Here is a 23,256-nt window from a genome sequence, read left to right on the forward strand (position 1 = left end):
ACCTTAAACTTTGATAGTGCACAAATAGGACCTTTAACTATTCAAAACCTGAACAAATATGACCTCCGATTTTGCAACCCCATGTGTGAGTCTCACTCGCACCTACGTGGAAAGGTAATCCAATTACATGGTGCCACGTCGTTAAAAGGGCTGACTTGGAGAGAGGTCATATTTGTACAGTTTTGAATAGTTAAAGGTCATATTTGTACACTATCAAAGTTTTGCTTTTTGTGTTAAAACGATGTCGTTTTTATTATTATTATTATTATTATTATTATTATTGTTATTATTATTATTATTATAATAATAATAATTTTTTTATTTATTTCTATAGTAGCAGCACCTAATTTTTTTTTAATTTAAAAAAATATTATTATTATTATTATTTTATTTATTTCTATAGCAGCAGCACCTAACTTTTTTTTAATTAAAAAAAAAACAGCCACTAGCAGGGACCGAACCCGCAAAGTAGGCTGAAGGAAGCGCCCAAGAAGAGCAAATAGCACCACTGGGCTATCTAAGTGCCTTATTTCATGTGGTTCAAAGTTAATATACGTGCATAAATATAAATTTTCTATCTTATATATATACAACGTAATTTTTTTACCGAGGGGGTTCGGGTGAACCCCATGGCAACCACATAGGTCCATCCCTCGTTAATTTAATAACATTTTAATAAAGTTATTTTAATAAAATTTTAATTATATTAATTTGATAATTTAATTTAATATACTACTACTACTAACCTTAATAACATTAATTTAATAAAGTTTTATTAAAACTATAATATTTTTATCATTAATATAGTTTCATATTTAATTTAATATTTAAATAAATAATATTTAGATATATTATATAACTTAAATTCATTCCCTTCTTTATAATATATATACATACCCGCTCGAATTTTTCATATGAGGCTAACCCACCTAATTAATAAATCTCCAATATTGCTCTTTTTCCACAATGACAAAAGAAATTAGATGCCAGTTTCATCTTTGAGCCGAAAATAATGAAAAAATAATAGTAAAGATTCATTTAAAGGTCATATTTGTGCAGTTTTGAATAGTTAAAGGTCATATTTGTGCACTGTCAAAGTTTAAGGTCATATTTATGTATTATACCGTTAGACTTTAAGATGAACACACCCAATTTTGCGTGTTGAACACACGTTTTGCGATGTAGGATTGGAGGTAATATTTGTGCAGTTTTGAATAGTTAAAGGTCATATTTATGCATCCACTGTTAAAGTTTAATGTCAAAGTTCTAATTTGGTGTCAAGTTTAGGGTCATTTTTATGTATTAACTCTTTTATTAAACCTTTAAGTTTATAATGACGCACATTCGTTAAGTGGGAGAATATAATTTTTGGCCCACATGGACTAATATTATTTGAAAGGTCTAGTAAACAATGATGATAATATAATTACTAAAATCCTATTGGTGGTAGGAAAGATATTTCACATAAAGCTTTTGTTATGGTTTTCGAATATGGATCTAGTTATGGGATGTTGTAAGATAAAATCTAATGTTTTCTTTCTATGATTTATGGATTTATAGCCCTAGTTGGGTTAAAGTACTCAAAAATTGAAATATTTTCTGCTTGTTTTTCCACTAAAACCAAGTACAATACTCCCTCCGTTTCATTTTAGTTGACCCTCTTTTAAAAATATTTGTTTCAATTTAGTTGTCCCTTTTGATGAAATCAAGAGTATTTTATTATATTCTTTCAATACTACCCTCAACATTAAATAACTAAACAAAGTATATTTACTCAAATTTATATTTTTAAAGCATAATTAATAAGGTTAATTTGTAAAATAAACCCCTAATAAACACTTTTTTAAGGGGAGTGTCAAGTCAAAAAGGGTCAACTATTTTGAAATAGAGGGAGTACATACAATTAGTGGATTAATCACCCCCTAATGTCAAGGAAATAACTTCTTATAACTACTGAAATAAGAAAGTGGGGGAATAACCTCCTTAATGGTGTCTACGGAGAATTAAAAATAGCTTAATAGATAAATCATTAATAACTGCCTAAGAAAAATAGAAAACATAATTAATAGTTGTTAATTCCTCTCTTTCTTCTTCTCTCTTCTCTCTTTTCTTTTCCAAATAGATTTGCACTTTTTCTTCTTCTCTTTTCTCTCTTTTATTTCTCTTTCTAATCGCTTGCAAGCACTACAAGTTTGGGGTAGCTTCTCTGACAACTCAAAGCGTACATTTTTCGGCAACCAAATTCAGGGGTGGTATCAGTAGTAGGTAAAGGTGACGACAATAAAATTTTAGCGACAAATTTCTGCACCAACTTGTCAAAATTCGATGAATCGATCAAGAAAATTCCTCTTCATATTCTCCTTGGATTAGTTGCACTTGTTTCATTTTCTTTAGTTATCTTGTCTAGGTTTCTTGATGGTTGGTGGCGGATACATTTTTGTTTTTTTTGATATTTATATTTTAGTATTTTCTCTCTTGATTCTTGCCTGATTATCTTTGACTGTTTCTGTTGGATTACTGATTCCAATTTCTCTATTACTTTGTCGTAGTTGAGAATAGTATATTTATTTACCATCGTACGTGTTGTTATTTTCTATTGTTGTTGTCAAGTTTGGGGTTGTGGGCAAGGGGTTATAGGATTGAGTGGGATAAGGGAACCTCTAGGTTGAGAATTGGGTCTTCAAACATAGGGACTCTTCAAGGTAAGTTTATAGAGCTCGTGAAGATTCTTAGGTAGAGGAGGATTATAGCTTGTGTCTAGGTGACCAACTGGGTAGGCTCTAAGATGAGGGATGTAGACGGGTATAAGTTTTGGTGCTCTAGTAGTGTCAGGCATAGGAATGGGGTAGGTATCTTAGTTAGATGAAGAGCGTAGGGGACTGGTGGTGGAGGTTAAGTGGATTGACGATAGGTTGATGTTGATTAAGTTAGTCATTGGAGGGTCTATGTTGAATGTTATTAGTGCCTAAGCTCCATAAACGGACTTAGACAATGAGGAGAGAAAAGCTTTTGGGAGGTTTTGGATGAGGTGGTGAAAGGCATTCCGATGACTGAGCAGCTCTTCATAGAAAAGTATTTTAATGGGCATATTAGGTCTATATCTGTAATGCCTCGAGTCTGTACCCCGGACGCTACACGGTACTTATGACCCCAAAGGACCACAAGCTAACCCATGTCTGATATCTACTGTGAGCACTGAATAATATGCTGTACTAAATGCAGAAAATAGGCTGAAATGCCATAAGGTTCAAAATTTGAAATACTGATAAATAACATCTGATAAAATATCTGAATCTAAAATACTGTCTGAACTAGTCTAGTCTGAAAAGCCTCTAACTGAACTGTCTGAAAGTGGAGTTGATGGGACAAGCCCCCAACTAACTCCGACTAATGATCTACTGATAAACTGGATTACTGGAATAAAAGCATGCCCTTGATAGATGAGAACTCGCTATTAAATCTACAACTATTGACTAGATCTGTCTAAGCACAGTCAGGAGCCTGAGCGTCTGAACCTATGATATGAGACATCATAGCACAAAAAAAGAGTATGCGGTTAGTACGTGGAATGTACTGGTATGCTAGATGAGGTAAGGCAGAATGCAAGGGTTCATATGCATGAACAGTGACTGACTGAATGATATAGAGTAACTAAATGTAAGAGTAAGTGGATAACTGATGCTACTGAAAAAACACTGGGTATATAATACTGTGGACATACATAGATTTATATTGTATCTGAGCTTTTCTGAAGCTAAGTATTGAGTTTTGATAACTGAGTAACTAATATCTGAAATTACTAATAACTGAATTACTGATACTAATTGACTGTGTCTGACAGTCCTGATTCTGTAAAATTGAACTGAATTCTAAACTAAGACAAAAATTAAAATGGTGGGAGGTAATTATCTAACCGATATATCCTAAATATGAGTTGATAGGGGTCCAACCTATGATCCTAGATAAAAGGGTATTAGTATCATGCCACGGGTGCTACAATGGCTGTGAGTTAACCCTAACTAGCAGGAAGACATTTTTTCAACCCTTAACTAGAAGGAAAACTCATAAGAGATGTGTCAACCCTCATCTAGCAGGAAGTCATCTACACCTCCGCTAGCTACATAGTTCTGTAACTTAGCGATTGCTACTAAGGGTCAAACCCTACACTAACAGGAATGCCCCCATCCCTGGGTTCGCTCAGTGCTGAATCCTACTCCTAACTGAATAGACACTGAACTGATTATGAGCCTATATTGGGTGTGACTGAACTGCTATTGATCGTGTTAACTGACTGAATTGGATTGATACTAAATTTTCCTGAGTTTTGTAGCTGACTGAGTACTACTGATAGTGACATGACTGATACCATTCTGTAACTAACACTGTGTCTAGGTAAATAGCTAAATTGTCAGGTATTAAATACCCTCAGAACTCGATAGCATGAAAATTAAAGCTTAGCAAAGTCTTGAATAACATAACATTGTTCACTTGTTCATAATTCATTCATAGAGACATTTCATCAAACACTTGTAATGTATTAAATTGTACATGAATGGGGAATACATGCTATCATGGTTTAATGTCACTATTTCATTCACATAAGCATTTTATCAAACACTTGTAGGGCATAAGCTTGTACATATACTAGCATGTCATGATTTCATCATTTAATTCACATAAACATTCTATCAATAACTTGGGAAGCACTACCTAATACACATATTCATAGATAATATATAAACATGAAAACTACAATGCCCAACTTGCAATTTCATGGGTTTAGCATGCTATTCATATAATTCCCCCTAAATACTATTCTATTTTCATGAATCTTATCATAATCATGGATTGAAAACTAAATTAACATCATAGATACATTAATCACTTTGTAAATTCAAGGGTTTATCAAGATATTCACATATTCATCACACATGTTATTCAATTTCATAAACTTACACTTAAATCATGGATTGAAACCCAACTAATATCATGAACATAAATTCAATCTAATTCAAACATGGTAGTTCATAATTCAACAATTTTGTAGTTTTAAAAATGGATTCGTGGACTCTATGAGTGAAAGAAACCCATAGATGAACACCTAACATACCTTAGAAGATTCTTTCTTGAAGGTTCTTAGAGGAATTCTAAGGCTTGTTCTTAATTTTCTTGAACTAGGATTTTTGCCTCTTTGAGAGAGAATGTTTTATTCTTGAGAGAAAGTGAGGAAATAATGAGGCAATAGGTTATTTAGGGGTTTAATTTCGTGTTAATACTGATTAGGGTAGTGGAAAAATACCAAACTACCCCTGGGAATAAAGGAAGATTCGTTACTGAAAAATCCAATTTTGGGCCCTGGCGCGACGCAAAGCTATCGTACCGTGTCACTGGAAAATGACAATTGAGAATTGGGGGTCAGGCGCGAGGTGGTGGAATCGCGGTGCCCCTTTGATTCTGAATTTTGGACTTAGCGCAACGAGGTAGAATTGCATTGGAACACTGGAAAAGAACAATTGTGAACTGAGCCTATAGCGCAACGCGCCAATATCGCGATGGAGCACTGGAAAGTGACAATTGCCATTTGGCTTGGCTCCACGACGCGCTGACTTTCTAGGTGATACACTGTCTTACAAAAATGACTCTAACTCTTCGTCCGCGTATCGAATTTGGGCAAATTTTATATCATTGGAAAGTTGACTAAATTTTCTATGCATTGGTGAGCTCTAAACTAGAATATACTGAGTATTTCAAAAATTTTATATGGGATTACTCAGGTACTAAGACTTAAATTAAGCTAGGGAAATATGGGGTATTATAATATCATGAGGCTATGATGATGTGTATGGAGGTTTTGGTTTCAGGGAAGGAATGGAGTAACTTCAGTTTTGGATTTTACTAGGGCCTTTGGATTATGGATAGCGAATTTGAGTTTTCCAACGAAGAAAAAGCACCTTATTAACTTTCATAGTTCGGTGGATAAGACTCTAATAGACTTTTTGCTCCTTAGAAAGGGTGATAGAGCACTATATAAAGACTATAAAATCATACCCAACAAGAATCTTTCGACCCAACAAAAACTTGGCAAGTACATTGGATATTTGGGGGAAGCTATAATACCCCACATGTTTCTAAGCTAGGAGATGAACCATTTTTCCTACATATGAAATCTCCTATCCTGTGATTCATACTTGAGTACATGACTTACAATGAGTATCCTAGCGATAAGATTGCTTATGATGCGTTAATCATGTTCATATGAGTCACTTAAGGTAATACAAGCTAAGAGTTTTTGAATCCATCAAGTTTTAGTGTTTGATTTCATAAGGGTCATATTTTAACGAGTATAACTTGATGTTAATGTGGTATTTCTAAATATTTATACCCTACAAATTATAGAGAATCGAATTATCTTTCCAACGATACCAATTTCATCAAAATACGACACCCGAGCTAGGAGTTATGGCTTTGCGAAGTAGAGTGCATCGCCTAACCAATCGCACATGGCCACTGGAAAGCATATGCGATAGCATATGCGGTGACTATGTAAATATAGGCAATAGCATATGTGGCGCCTATGTAGATATAGGCGATATCATATGCGGTGCCTATATAAATTTAGGCGATATCATATGTGGTGCCTATGTAAATATATGCGATATCATATGCGACGCATATCTTATGGTTTCAAGTGACTTAAACACTCCGTTTTGAGTTATTTTGAGGGTAATTAAGTCTTTGAACACTCCTTACATGTCCCTAAACTTAACCCTACGAAATATATAGCTCCTAATTACATTACAACCCTACTAACATCTTAAGTTCGTCATCCAAGAGCACTAAAAGAGAAAAACAACTAGGGTTGCATAATTAAGCTTGAAGATCCAATTTTAAGGAAATTCCTCCGTCAATCATCAAGAATCTTCCTTCTAAGGTATGCGTGCGTTGATTCATGGACTCCTTTCGTCCATGAAGCTCAAGAACCATCTTCTCAATTATGTATTATGATGTTTATGTTGTTGGTGGTTGATGTTCATATGGTTAGAGTTTGATGATGCCTAAGATGGGATCTTTGTATGTTTTATGTGAGGATATGGTGGTATTTAATGTATATATATGTGAAATTGGTGGTTGAATATTTGTAATCTTGATGAATCCACCTATGCCTAAGATGCGCATGTAAGGTGTTTGTGAAAATACCTAAGGGAATAGAAATCATGCTTTTATGACATAATAAGTCCTAAATGACTATTCCATGTTCTAAGTTTATGTTCAACGTGATCCCCGTGCTATTTTCTAAAATTGAAGATATTGTATGAGATGCTTATGATATTGTTGTGATATGGAATAACCATGTTATTGAAGCCATGCAAGTATATACATGTTGTGTGCATTCCCGATCATGTGATAGTTTGTTGAGAATCATTCTTATTCTAAAATCCTTACTTATGATATTGTGAATTATGAACTCTACTCTTATGATCAAGTCAGTTTCCTTCCATCGAGTCCTGGGGATACTTGTACCCAAAAACTATAGTTGTGTGCCTAGAGCTAGTGTCATGTTTCAAGACATCCTCAGTCAAGCTATGCTGTATAGATTTCGGTTAGTCATGTGACTTAGAAAAACTCAGAAATCTTAGTAGTTCAGTAGTCCCAGTAGTTTCAGTACTCTCATTCAGACCTCAGATCTCAAGTAGCTTTTTCGTTAGTCAACGAAACTCAGTGAATTCAGTATCTCAGTATCACGAAACTCATGTTGTTAGAGTTCAAACTCAAGTAGTCAATATCTCCACGAGTTCAGTAGCAGTTATATATGTTTGTATGTATGTATGTATTCTTACGTTCATATTAGTCAGCATGTTCATGCATATAAACCCCATTCATTTAGCCTACCCCCACATATACTCAGTACTTTAGTTGTACTGACGCATTTGTGCTATGGTGCTATCTTTCTATGTTACACCATAGGTTCAAGGTGCAGATTCCAGATCAGTAGTAGCAGTTCAATAAGCAGTGAGTCCTCATCTTTCGATGATATGATCGTTACATTTATTATTCCAGTATTTCAGTTTATTTTTGGTTTAGGGAGTTAGTTGGAAACATGTTCCTTCAAATCCTTATTCAGACAGTTTAGAGGCTTTCAAACGATTATAGAGTTTTCAGATTTAGACTTTAGTATTTTCAGTTTTGTTTTGGTACTATTGATACCACCTTATTTTAGATATTTTATTATTCAAGATTGAACTGTATACCCTCTTTGTTCATGTTTCAGCATTTTATATGTATATTATGCAATTATAGGTACATATATCAGTCATGGGTTAGCTTGTGGTTCTTCAGGGTCATGAGCACCGTGTAGCATTTCGGTTCAAAAAATTGGGGCATTACAAACTTGGTATCAGACCCTAAGGTTAAATAGAGTCCTAGGAAGTCTGAAAGCCGCATCTAGTAGTTTCTTGTACATGGGGGTGTTGCGGGCCACATTTATGTAAAGGAGGCTATAAGATGTTTTAGGAACAGTTTCCCTTCTTTCAGTACTCATATCATGCCAGTGAGAAAAAGCTCAAGTTGAACTCTCAGTTTAATCCTTGTTCCTCTTTTGTTTGCAGAACATACCTCCTAAGAAGAGAACATGGAATCTATCAACCACGCAGCCCGTAGATCCTTTGAAGGAGAATGCGTCACATGCAGAATTTTGAGCAGCTTTTCAGGCACTAGCCCAGGCTGTGACCACTAGTGTTCAGGGAAACCAACAGACTGCAGCCTCACACCAGCAAGATAGGGATTCAACTGCAGCCAGAATAAAAAATTTTATGAGAATAAACCCTCCAGAATTCTTTGGGTCAGTAATAGGTGAGAACCCACAGTTGTATCTAGAAGAGGTAAAGAAGATCACCCAAGTAATGCATGTGTCAGAGGAGGAAAGTGTGGAATTAGCATCCTATAGGCTGAAAGATATTTCTAATCATTAGCTAGTGTTGTGGAAGAAGAGTAGAGGGGAAGATGCAACTCCCATGACTTGGCAGATATTTTAAGATGCCTTCTTAGATAAGTTTTTTCCATTAAAGATGAGAGAAGCTAAGGTAGAAGATTTTATGAACTTGAGACAAGGCTCCATGACAGTGAAGGAGTATTGTCTTAAGTTCAACCAGTTAGCTAAGTATGCTCCTGACTTGATAGCTGACCCCAGAGCGAGTATGAGTAAGTTTGTGACTGGTGTGTCCAGGTTAGTATTAAAAGAGTGTAGAACAGTTATGCTCAATAGGGATATGGACCTTTCTAGGTTAATGATGTATGCTTATCAGATAGAGGCAGATAAGTCTAAGGAGAGGGAGAGATCTAATAAGAGATTCAGAACAGGTAGTTACAGCTTTTCTCTGGCTGGGTCACAGGGTGGTAATCATTCTCACCATAGTCAGAAAAATTCAGCCCATGTTCCATCTTCAGCTAGTGTGCCCACACCTAACTTTGGAGATGTTAGTCGTGGTGGGGTGCCAGGCTCCAAAGCCCAGAGTAGTGTTAGAAGTGAGTGAACTTATCCGCTTTGTGGAGAGTATGGCAAGAATCATCTAGGTGCATGCAGAGCTAATAGTCAGGTATGTTTTGGGTGCGGTAAGCCAGGCCATAGAATGCGGGAGTCTGGAGTGTTAGCTCAGAAAGGTAAAGATTCACGTGAGGAGGCCGTAAATCCCAGCACCAATAGTGGTCAGCGTCAGAATCAACTCTATTCACTCCAGACTCACCATGATCCAGAAAGTTTCCCCAACCTAGATTTGGGTACGTTACAAGTTTTTTATGATCATTATATGCATTGTTAGCTATCTTGCGCTCGTTTGAGCTTATGTTTCCACATGAGTTAGTCAGTAACATTAGCAGGTCTAGTTCAGTTCATGCATCATGCATTAGTCTCAGCTCTCCAATGTTTAGTTATAATCTAGTTCGTAGATGCCTTGTGTATCACCCCAGTATCTCAGCAAGGTAAACATTCCTAGAGGGACATAGTGTCCCAAAGGGGAGATACCCTACCTTTTCTTAATGCTTTTATATTCCCCTTATAAAATAGTTATCAAGTGCCATGGCATAATCAGTCAAGATTTCAAGAGTCAGCTCAGTCAGATATTCAGGCATTAGATATACCAGTTCAGTAGAGAAAATACTATTTATCAGTATCTTCACTCATATATTTACATATCATGTCAGTTATGTAATAATGCATTAGATATGCATGGATTCAGCCTTTCAGTTGTGCATCAGATATGCATTCTCATTTTGAGAAAACTCACTTTATTAGAATCTTCAGTCTTATATTCATGAATCAGCTTCCCATGCATCAGATATGCATGTTCAGTATATTGTGCTCAGCTTTCAGTCATGTCAGTCATGAACCCAAGTTTCAGTAGTGTATGTCTTGTACGTACTTCATCTTATCATCTTTCCCACCTCAGTTAATTTCCATTAGAGGATGAATGTTCCCAAGGGGGAGATATTGTAATACTCCGCATGTTTCTAAGCTAGGAGACGAACCATTTTTCCTACAGATGAAATTTCCTATCCTGTGATTCATGCTTGAGTGCATGACTTACAATGAGTATCCTAGCGATAAGGTAGCTTATGATGCGTTAATCAGGTTCATATGAGTCACTTAAGGTAATACAAGCAAAGAGTTTTTGAATCCATTAAGTTTTAGTGTTCGATTTCATAAGGGTCATATTTGAATGAGTATAACTCGATTTTAATGTGGTATTTCTGCATATTTCTATCCACCAAATTATAGAGAATCGAATTATCTTTCCAACGATACCAATTTCATCAAAATCCAACACCCGAGCTAGGAGTTATAGCCTTGCGAAGTAGAGTTCGTCGCCTAACCAATCGCACATGGCCACTGGAAAGCATATGCGGCGCCTATGTAAATATAGGTGATAGCATATGCGGCACCTATGTAGATATAGGCGATATCATATGTGGTGCCTATATAAATTTAGGCGATATCATATGCGACGCCTATGTAAATATATGCGATATCATATGCGGGGCATATCTTATGGTTTCAAGTCACTTAAACACTCCGTTTTGAGTTATTTTGAGGGTAATTAAGTCGTTTAACACTCCTTACACATCCCTAAACTTAACCCTATGAAATATATAGTTCCTAATTACATTACAACCATACTAACATCTTAAGTTCATCATCCAAGAGCACTAAAAGAGAAAAACAACTAGGGTTGCATAATCATGCTATGTCTCATTTACAAATATGATCAACTTGGTTTCTGTTTTTAATGTCCATTTGTGTCTTGACTGCACTTTAAATGAGAAAATAGCGAATGTCCTAGATGGCTAGTGTCTCCAAGGCCTCCTAAAAAGTGAGATCCACAAATGATCCCCCTGCAGCATTACCAACAACTGGCTTCATAATAGAGTTCAAAGCCCAATAAAGGGTCTCCATCAGATGAATATCTGTCATAGTATGGTTCGGACACTACGTCAGCTTCTTTTTTAATCTCTCCCATGTCTCATGAAGGGTTTCGGTTGGGAGCTGCCTAAATTTGTTGATCTCATCCCTCAACTGTACCCTTTTAGAAGGCGGAAAGAACCTTTCTTTCAAAGCCTCTTTCAGTTGCCTCCAGTTGGTTATCGAATCAGGCATCAACTTATTAAGCCACAATGTTTCCTATCCAGATAAAGACAACGGAAATAAACACAGGTGAATGGCATTCTGTCCCACTCTAGGGCTATCAAAGGACTTGCAAATGGTGACAAAATTCACTAAATGCATATTGGGATCATCTCCTGGGAGTCCACCAAACAACCCCTTTAGATGAAGGAGTGGGATCATTGTACTGGTAGTATTAAACTTTGCTCCTGGTGCTAGAAGTGGAGGAATAATGGCTCCAGTGGCACCAGCTCCGTCCATTTTATCTTTATCATCATTAAGATCAAATTGAATAGCTTGACGATCAGTTCTTGCCCTAAAAGGACGATTTTTGTTCACATTTCTGATCACTGATGCAGCTAAATTCTCTGCACTCCTTCGATTAGAAGGATCTAACAAGTCATCATCCCCCAAATCATCATCATCAAGGTTAGGATGACGTGCCCACTAGCCATCATTCTGCTGATTTAGTTAAGCTCTAGCCAACGCGGCTAGTCTCTCAGCATCTTGGGGATGATTTAATGTCTACTGCTAAACATGATTTAGTTACCAACCTTGATGATCATCCACTGTTCAAACTTTTGTGACTTTCCTTTACTTTTGATAAATCATAAGATGCACAAGTTGGAAATAAAACCTTCCTAATTCGTAAAGAAATCATTTCCTACTTGTGCATCATATGAACTGTACTTGCTTACTCCAATGAAGCTCTTCTTACATTGGTTTTAGGTCCTACGGAGTCAAGTTAGGTATTTCTTAATACTAGAGATTATCATAATGGAAACTAATGTTGTATTTTGCTCATGCATTGCAGAGCATCTCAGTCTTCTGTGCCGAATTCTGGTGAAGCTGGTAGTTCAATTCCGATGCATCCTCAACTGCTTAATGTGGCACCCATCAGCTGGTATTCATCGACACCAGATATCAATGCTGGTTCAGTGTCAGTTGAAGCTATAAATTTTTCGTCCAAGCATAGGAACTCTCAGCGGCATGCTGGGGTCAGCCTGCAATGGTTTTATTTTCTGCTTGTCCAGCCAAAGAGAAGTGGGACAATCTTATAAATCATGCTAACGGTGGGGTTGCCCTTACTGGATCGGCTTTGTATGGAAAGGTTGGGCCATTCATTGGTTCAGTTGATATAGCTAAATCTGAAGATGCTTGTCTTCAGTGTTTCACTTCCCGGTTTTGCTAGGGATGAACGAAAGTTCTACGTATGAGTAAGATTTTCTTAAGTTGAAAATCACCATACCTTCTTATAACTCTTTACTGTTTTACATCAGACTTTTTTTTATATATTTTACTACGTCAAGTTGAAAATCACTATATATGTGACGACCATATGTTTTGTATATGAATGTCAAACTGCATCCATATGAATCAACTTAATGATTAAGAGATCTTCCCGTTCATGTGGTTACAGAAGTCTTTCACTGTGATGTTGGATCAAATGGGAGAATTCTCATAAGAGGGGTGAGCGTGACCAGAGAGAGGAAGGTTCGCAGGAAGAATATGGTCTTTAAGATGCAAACTCAGAACTTATGCCCACCGGGTGAATTTACTGTTTCATTCCAGCTACCCAGTCCAATTGATCATCTAAACTTGTCTTGTAATTTCGGACCAGGGATTTTTGAAGGAGTTCCGAAGAAAAAACAGCAGGTCCTTTAAGGTCCAATGAAATAGTTAGATCAAAATCCTTCATCTCTGTAAGTACCTCTATAGTCCAAAGTACTTTGTTTGGAGTTGCATGTGAAAGTTGTGTCTCTGGCTTTCCCACTTTTATATAAGTCAAACAAGCCAATAATATTAACCCTTGTATCTGAACCAATTATGTAATTCCGCCATTTAGCTTCCTGATCTATGAACAATCACTCTGCATTGTTTTTGGAATGTGAACATATTTTTTCATGCTGAGCTTCATAAAGCTTTTTATTTTGAATTAGTTGTTCCACTTCATTAATCACTACTGCAAAAATGTCTCTTTTCTTGAACCTAATTCTGTGTTTTGCTTGTAGATGGTAGGGAGAATCCAAATTTAGAAGACCAGGAGCAATGCTGCAGTTGATTCCGGGATCTTTGTGCAGCTTTTAGCCTTATCTTGAATCATGCTTTAGTTCTTTTGTTTGTGTGCCGTCTTGTTGGTTCCATCGTTAAGACTTACTAAGGGTGTGGCTGTAGACACATAATTTTGTCCCGCTGAAAATAATCCTTTCTCCGTTATCACGCACTTTGATCCCATCTTATAATTTTCGTCAAGAAAAACAAATGAATAACCACCTCATCTTTTACTTATTTATTTATTCCCTTTTTTTTATCCAAATAACAAACCCTAACCAATTTTGTCTTATCTTAAAGATTCCAACAACTCACCCAATAAAAAATAAACACCTAACCCTCAACCCTCCAACTTAAAAACACCTCACCTCTCACCTAACCACCGTCACCATCCCATACCCCTACCCTCACCCCTACCCCACATGACCCCCCTCATATTTCTTGTCCAAAAAGTAAAAAAGGGATACAGGATTCTTTCTTCCTCTCCATTTTTCAAAAACAGATAGATACAGGGTAATTCCATCATCCTCACCATAGCAGACCTCACTCATAGAAACCTACAGAGATTCACCCACAAAAAATCTCACGCACACACTCACAGCTCACCGAAAAATAGATGACACACACAGAGTAAAGGGAGATAGAGAAAAGGTGAGAAATTGAGAGTGAGAAATGGAGGGAGATTGAGAGAGAAGAGAGGAACAGAGCGAGAGAGAGATCTGCGAGAGAGATCGTGAGAGAGAGAGGGAGAAAACGCAAGAGAGAGAGCAAAGAAGGGGAACCGATCCATGAGCCTCGATTCCGGCAAAAACTCACCGGAGTACACTACACCAATACCAACAAACCCACCGGAAAACCAGTCCCATCCCTAAGGTTTTGAAATCAGAAACCAAAACCCTTAGGCGGGATCACATCGAGCTTTCGATGAACGACCGGAGATTTCTCATCGGAAATTCCATCGGTTCATCGTCTATCACCCGCTCACCGAGAAATGACCTAATCCAACTTCACTTCACTGTTCTGGCATGAATTTTATATTTGTTGTCATGAGCTTTGGTTTGGGTTAGTGCGAAATAGAAGCGGTTGGGTGGAATTCGACATCGATATTATCGACTTGGGGTGTTTCGTTGTTCGAGGTTCAAATCGAGATTCATCGGCACGGATTTCTTTATTATCTACGAGAACGCTCTATTAAGGTCCAATTCTAATCTTCCCCTCTTTTATTTCATTATTCATTGTATTTGGCTACCCGAACTTAGCCACTTCTACAGAATTGGAAAATTGGGCTCAAACTAATAGATTTTGACTTTTGTGTTTAAAGACCAAGTATTTTGTCCCTGTTGTTTAATTGGTTTGCTATGGTATTCTTATATCCGGCAGTTTAAACCAAATTTGAAACTTGCTCACAGGTTGCAACCTTTTAGGGAAAATGTCGTGAAAATTTATCAAATAGTGGTTTTTGGTTAGGAAGAAAATTATTTTCCAAAGAAAATATTTTGTGAAAAATATCATTTATCAGTGTTTGATTAGGAAGGGAAACCTTGAAGTAACTGTAAATTTGTTGTTATGTAACCAGAAGGTCGCGGTTTAAAGTCATGGATATAGCCTGTTGCAGAAATGTGAGGTAAGGTTGTGGATAACAAATCCTTGTTCGGCCCTTCTTTGGACCCGTGCAAAGCGGAAGCTTTATGCACCGAGCTATCCTTATGTATATGACAAGGTCTAAAAGTATTGACTTAGTGAAATCATACAAGGTATTGAATCGGGCATGTTGCAGATGATGTTGTATCATTGATAAATTAGTGAGATTGAATGAGTTTGGGATATTTTAGTGGTGGTGATGATTCTGTAGCAGTAGTGTTGCTACTTCTTTTCATATTGGTAAAAATATTCTTTTGATAAAACGACTTCTAGATTTTATTATAATTACCCTTTGAAAATACTTTTTTGTTTTTTGCAAAGATGTTTATCGCACATTGTACTAAGCAACTAATCTAATGTGTTGCGTATAGGATCCCTTTGTGATCTTAAACATTTCAATAAAGAATAAAGTGTGTGACCTTTGATCATGAGTATATAGGCGGCCAGGGAAGCAGTTGTTTGTCAACTTGCTTGCTTCCCAGCCAAGGGCATATTTGATGATACTCCCGCCGTTTTAAAAAGAATGACATATTTTGACTTGACACAAAGTTTAAGAAAATAAAGAAGATTTTTGAATTTGTGGCCTTATATCAAAGTTGTGTTAAATGTACCAAAATGCTCTTTAATTTTGTGGTCCAAAATATATCATCTGGAAAGTTGAAATTAAAGTATTTCCAAAAAAGGAAATGAGTCATTCTTTTTTAAACGAACTAAAAATGAAAGTATGTCATTCTTTTTTAAACGAAGGGAGTATTACATTATTGTCATGCTTTATAAGTATTATATTTGACTGCTTTTGTACTTGTACGTATGCATTATTAGGACCGAAAAATCTATGTATGTCTATACAAAGCACTTTTCTAAAGTTAATTATTATGGGACTCATCCAGGCTTTATCCTGTTTTACTTCACACCCTGAGGGGTCATTTGGTTTGGAACAAGTTATTCAAAATAATTAATCGTGAGGAGTTATTTAGTTATTCCGTCATGTATATGTGATAACTTATTCAGTTGATATAAATAGTGAGATAATTAATTTCGAGGCTAAATAATACATCCGACTAGATGTTTAATGAAATAATTATATATTTTATTTCAAGATTATTATATCTTATACCCCACACAAAAATGATTCCTTACATTTAGCTTTACTACTGTTTTTAATCAATTGGTATTTGTGTAGATACTTGATTTACTACTTTTGCAATTTTTGAATAAAAAAATCATTTCATATTTTATTTATTACTTGGGTTAGTCGAAAAGTAATGTTAAGCTTTCCTATCTTGTGGATCTCATTTATTTTTCTAGCATTTGTTTGGAAAATAATTATAAATCACAATAAGTACCTTGAGAAAATTGAAGGAAAGGTGTCTTTTAAGTCTTGAATGAAGGATTGGTGACATTGACCAACAGATAGGGTCAAACATCATTAGGAAACTTGATTAAGTTAATTGTGGACTTGATTAATATTTTCAAAACTTTCTAATCTTTTCAAAAATACAAATCAACCCAACCCACACCCCACTTCAATCCAAATCAACCACTCTCTCCTCTCTCTCGACAACTTCTCTCAACTCTCTCCCGACCAACAGTTCTGCAAAATTTCTCCCTTCAGCCCCCGACGACAAATAGTTGGGCTTCGAGTTCCCTTCTTTAATTCAACCAACCTGTCTCTCATCCCTCTCTCGACAGCTTCTCTCAACTCTCTCCCAACCAACTATTCTGCAAATTTCTTATTTCAATCCTCGGCGACTTCAACTTCCGACTACAAATAGTTGGGATTCTAGTTCCTTTTCGACTTCAATCGACATGACAGTCTTGCTCTCTGGCCACAACAGCTTCGAATTCTTCATCGGTCCTTTTCTTCTTTCACAGGTAAAAATTTATGGCCTTTTAGTTTTGAAAAAAACGAGGAACTTGAGCCAACTTCTCTTATAGTATTGGTTAACAATTTCAATATTTGTTGCACTAATTTGAAATACTGTCTGAATAAAACCTTAATTTCTGGTATTTCTTCTCTTCTCTTCTCTTTTCGAAGTGAATTATGATATTTTGTTGTTTGTTGCATTTTTTTAAAGTTTGATTTTTATTGTTTGTGTTTATAAAAACAAAAGGACAATTTGGTTTGGATTTGTTTTGTTCTTGTTCTTGGTAAAAATAGTGAAATTGTTGTTTTTTGTTTAACAAAATTGTGCTACTGTTTCCTCCAACAGATTACCCATTTGGTGCAACATATTAACCATCTGATGCAATAGATTCATCATATGATGCAATAGATAAACCATCTAATCCACCATAGGAACCATCAGATTACAATTAGGATGCAACAAATTAATAATCTAATGCAACAGCTTTACCATATATTGCAACAGATTAAGCTTCAAATAAAAAATCTGATGCAACTAATTAACCATCTGGTGCAATGGAAGAACCATCAGATTAATGATCTAATGCCACAGATGAACCTCCTATTAGATAAAATCCTACCAAATCTTCCTACAGGAAAAGTCAAAGACTTGATTTTTCCAACTAATCATTCATCTGCCGCGATGGACGACCCTATGTTGGAAGAAATCTAAATAATATTGACCGTTGATAACTGTTCCAATAGATCACTCATGTGTTGCAACAGATATGTGACCTATTGCACAGATCATTCATATTTCTCAACAGATGAGTGATATGTTATGTATTGTCACAACAGATTACTCAGCCGTTGCTATGGATTATTTAACTGTTCCAATAGATCACTCATATATTGCAATAGATAATGTCACAACAATTGTGCGATCTGTTCAATAGGCCATTCATCTGTCTTAAAAGATGAGTGGTATGTTTTGTATTGTTGAAATAGATTACTCATCCACTGCAATAGTTTGGTTATATGCTGCAATAGATATACTACCTGGTGCAACAGATCGGTGATCTGTTGCAACTGTTATTTTACTATTTTTTTGTTTGATTTACTGTTATCCTTTTTAAAGATGCATTAATCAACAATAATATATTATTTTATATTCCTGTTAATTTTAGATAATATGGTTTCCAAAACAATAGAAACCGAATCAAGTCCAAGTAAAGGAACAAGTGAAGCAGCTAGGCTACATCCACCACTCTATGAGCTTGCTTTACAAGCGTTATCTCAATCAGGAGCAGAATATGATGAACACTGGGAGGAGGAATATTTCAAAAGAGGTGATGCAGATGCTAATAGCCCTTCCACCGAAGAGTTGGTCAAAGCCTTCAGCATTGATCGTTGTGAGAATGCAGTGCGATGGTACCACAGATTTAACGGGTGATTTCGTGGTTAAGTCGGCCATGGGAAAATATTTTGACGTCTTTAGAAAAATACTTCGAGAACAAAAATTGGATGCTTATTTCAGGGACAGTTGCTTTGGGAAATATCTTGATTTGCCGGAGGACAACAATGCTCGTTTCCAAATGAAAATGGTATATGAACTTCTCAAGCGTAGGTTTACGTATGAAAACAAAGATAAGATGGATGAGGTATGGATAAATTACTGTGGCATGCCTGTTTGTTTTGGTTGGAAGGAGTTTGCCATAGTTACTGGACTAAAATGTTATCCTCCTTCTCAAGTTATACCTATTCTAACCCAAAAAAAAGCACCCCGCACACCCAAAAAAGGGAAAAGCAAGTCGTGTGATCGTGATGACCTGGTGTCCATTGTTGGTCCAAGCTTCAAAAACAAAAATTTGGTAGAAGCGTTGAAAGGTAAAGGACTTTCAAAGAAGCACAAGCAGTCATTGTGCTTGGTTTGGTTTGTACATAATATTCTTTGGGCGAGAGACGTTAACAACAACATAAGATTCAGTTTAATAAAGCTCTCTAAGGATGTTGAGGCATTTAACAGCTATCCATGGGGGTATGAAAGCTTCAAAATGAATGTAAAATATTTGTTGACTCCGTTAGCACCAAAGACAGTCAACTTATATGGCATCCCATGGGCTTTCATGGTAAATGTTTCTTCTATTATGATATCATACATTTTTTTTGCTCCGTAATGATTTTGATTTATTGGTGTTATTTTTTAGGCTTGGGCGTTTGAAGCCATTCCTTATTTGAGACAACAAGTGAACTACCAAGACGGAGTTTTCTATCCAAGAATCTTGAGATGGTTGATGGCCAAAACTCATAAAAATGCAAAATTTCTTGATCTCTTCAACCCCTCGAAGGATGCTGTAAGTATAATTATAATTAATTTTTTCTTTTAATTAATGTGTTTTTTGAATGACCTAATCATCATTCTAATATATATAATGATTTATGTTAGAATGTGCATCCACCGCCAGTTCCGATCAATCGAGAGTTGAAGATGCCATTTTTTCTTACTTTACGGTTTGTGCAAACTTTATCGGACCCTAAGGCCATCGACAGAATAAAAATGGAATTGTTTGGAGCAACAACCATTACAATAAAAACAATTTTGGAGGGTGCGCTTGTTGTTGTTGATGGAGCTGTTGGTGGTGGTAGTGGTTCTACTGTTGGTGCTAATGATGCTCCTCTTATAGTATTTAAAGCAAACCATTATGAGTATGATCATACTGGTTATACAGATTTTGCCTCTCCCAGCGAATGTTCTACATGCAAATGTCAAGACTGCAGAGCGAAACATGATGTAGTGATTAATACTATTAATGAATTAAATGCTTCTGTAAAGGAATTGATATCAAAGAAGGGTCTCATTCCATAAAAGAGTATTTTATTTCCATTCGCTCCATTAGAGATTAGGGATAAGAGGAGAAGGGGGTGATTTCCAGGGCATTATCAGGCATCTAAAAAAGCGAAATTACAACTCCTCTATCTGCGTGTTGAACTGAGCAGCGTACAGTGTCCAAAGGAGAGCAGCACGAGCTGAAGAAGGTGAATATATTATATGTCTTCCAACTGACAAAACAAATAGACACATATCTGTTTCAACAGATGACACATCTGTTGAAAATTATCAAATAGATATATACATCTGTTGCAACAGTTGACTGACCTATTGCACCAGATACTTTTTCTGGTGCAACATATGTCTCATCTATTTTAGCAAATCAAACAGCTCTTCATACAACTTTTATTTGTACCAACAGACGACCTATCTGCTGCAACAGAAGATTCATATATTACAATGGATGGTTCATTCATTGGAAATTATCACACAGGTCTTCCTCATGTAGAAATTTGTCCCAACAGTTAATTCATTATTATAACAGAAATATAATATGTTTGGGATAATTTAAAATGGGAGGAAGACTTGTTTGATTTGCTAAAAGAGATGAGTTATCCTTTTCCGTTTTGTTGTATCTCCGTGATTAGTATTGACTGATTCTGGCTTTCCAGGTGGATGTAGAAGAAGCTACTGCTAAACAGCATTGACAATATGCTACTCTTTTTATGAAAATACAGAGAACAGAAAGCACAGAAACCGTACGCATGCGACAATGAAGATTCACGGCGAGCAAAGCCGAATTCCATAGCACCGGATGAAGAACAACTTGTTCATACTAAGTAGATCTTTATAGCTTGAGCCTGTCAAAGCAATCCTTGGCAGTATACTTAAATTGTTATTGATGTATTTGTTTAGATCTGTACCCATAATAATTTTTTTACATTTAATTTATTCGTTGACTTATTTCAGCTAATTTATGAAGGCTTCAATTTATTTTATTTTGTCTACGAATTTTATTTATTTCTTAGATTTGAACTTATTAATTGAAAAGGAATACTGGATTCAAATATTGCAACAGATAATGTATATGTTGCAACAGACGACACATCTATTGGAAAATTCGAACAGATTTAGACATATGTTGCAATAGGTAGGTGATCTATTGGAATTTATCAAATAGGTCTTTCCACTGTTGCAGCAGATGGACTTTAGATAAAAACATCAAGATAATGCAACAGATGACACATCTATTGGAAAAAGAAAGAACAGATTTAGACATATATTGCAACAGATGGACTTTATTTGTTGCAACGGACGACACGTCTATTGAATAATCGAACAGATTTATACATATGTTGCAATAGGTTGGTTATTGGTTGGAATTTATCAAACATGTCTTCCCACTGTTGCAATAGATGGACTTTAGATAAAAACACCGAGATAATGCAAAAGATGACCAACCTATTGCAACAGATAAACTATATGTCAGAACAGGTAGAATAACTGTTACAACGGATGGAGAATCTGTTGCATTATAAAAATTTAACTTTTGTTGGATATAAAAAATTGCCACTACGTTTAAAAAGGTTAAAGTGAATTGAAATAAAAAAGGTGCAACCCATCGACGGTGTTCAGTTCAAACACCTAAAATAAAATAGGCATCAAGTAGACATGTTCATTTTAAAGACATAAAATAAAATAGGCATCAAATGTGTTAGTCTCAGTCCTGACACATTTCGCTGACTTGCCGTCACTTGGCCCCCAACAGTCATTTTTTTCCCCATCTTCTTATTTATTCATCTTCCTCCTAAAATTTAACCCTAAATTCCCAAATCTTCTTCATCATCATCATCTTCTTTTATCTATCCAAATTCTTCAAATTATTACTTTCATTTTTTCCAACTGACCTTGACAATGTCGAGCGCATCTTCCACTATTTTTTGTGATAAAATTTTTTGATATTGTAAGTGCGGTCATGAAGCTCTGTTAAAGACTTCTTTGACTCAACAAAATTCGGGTCGTAGGTTTTTTACTTGTAAGATTTCAAAGGTAATATTTTTTTATTTAATTAATTGATTAATTATTGACTTGTAATTATTTTGTAATTGTGTTTTCTTTTTTATAGAAATTGGGTGGATGCGATTACTTTGATTGGTATGAAGAACGACACCCTTTACAAGCATATCATGTAATCTGGGGTTTGTTGAACAAAGTCAAGGCTTCTGAAGAGAAAAAAATTGAGCAAGAAGATACTACATTGTTGTCGTTATTGCTACTTGTTTGATGTTGTTGGGGACATGGATATAGAAGCCTAATTGCTGAAAATTTCATGGTGGTGTGTGTATTTGCTACTGGTTTGTTGTCGATGAGCAATGGATATTCAAGCGTAATTGTTGGAAAATATAAAAAAGATTTAGGCATATGTTGTAAAGTTTAGGTCATCTGTTGAAATTATCAAACAGGTTTTCCCACTGTTGCAACAGATTAGACTTCGATTATTAGATTATTCATAGAAATTATTAAACAGGTCTTCCCACTGTTGCAACATATTAGACTTAGATTATTAGATTATTAGATTATTAAAATAGGTATTCCCACTATAGTAACAGATTGACAATCTAATCTATTGCATTATAAAAAACTCAACTTTCATCAGAAAAAATTATAGCCACTACATGTACATGTAATAAAGAGAAAGGTGACTTGAAATTAAAAATTTCTATTTCACAGGCTCTTCTATATACATAGGCTTCAAGCATCTAGTTAGTACCCCATAAGCCCAGACCTCTTGCAGGTTTGCCACAGCGTTGTCGCATAAAAAAGTGTTGACTCAGCCATTTCTATGCTGGTCAGCAAACATTCGATGTGTGCAAGAGCGTGCGAGCCGCTCGCTTTAGTAGCATTATCTTTTGGAAGGATCATTCCCCTATTTCGACCTTTAAAATCCCATGATTTCTTCATCAACACTTTCTTTGGCAAATGATTCATCAGTTTACTCTCCCTCAACAAGATGGGCAACAGCACCATCAGTGACTCCACGAGGAGAAAAAGATCGAAATCATCGATGAGAGGTACGTTGGAGTCATAAATATTGATCTTTCCCTTCTCGAGTAGTATCTCAATATCCCGATAATGCATGGCATTAACGCTAATGACTACAAGAATCCTTTTTTCCTCGGTCCAACTCTTACCGTGTGGATTTGGCCTGTCCCATCTAAATATCCTAACATTTCT

At 35.9% G+C, this 23,256-nt stretch overlaps 1 long non-coding RNA gene and 1 pseudogene across 1 annotated transcript; both read left to right on the forward strand.

Annotated features, from left to right (window-relative positions):
• LOC107852574 overlaps positions 1-13,318 on the forward strand; it is a 25,826-nt pseudogene extending 12,508 nt beyond the window's left edge.
• Positions 13,319-13,404: 86 nt separating this feature from the next.
• On the forward strand, positions 13,405-15,772 carry LOC124892475. The gene is made up of 2 exons (XR_007050271.1): positions 13,405-14,901; positions 15,282-15,772. It is a non-coding gene; the product is annotated as an uncharacterized LOC124892475 (long non-coding RNA).
• The last annotated feature ends 7,484 nt before the right edge of the window (positions 15,773-23,256 follow it).

This window comes from Capsicum annuum, unplaced genomic scaffold, assembly GCF_002878395.1.
Source record: "Capsicum annuum cultivar UCD-10X-F1 unplaced genomic scaffold, UCD10Xv1.1 ctg4759, whole genome shotgun sequence".
Taxonomy (NCBI): Eukaryota; Viridiplantae; Streptophyta; class Magnoliopsida; order Solanales; family Solanaceae; genus Capsicum; species Capsicum annuum.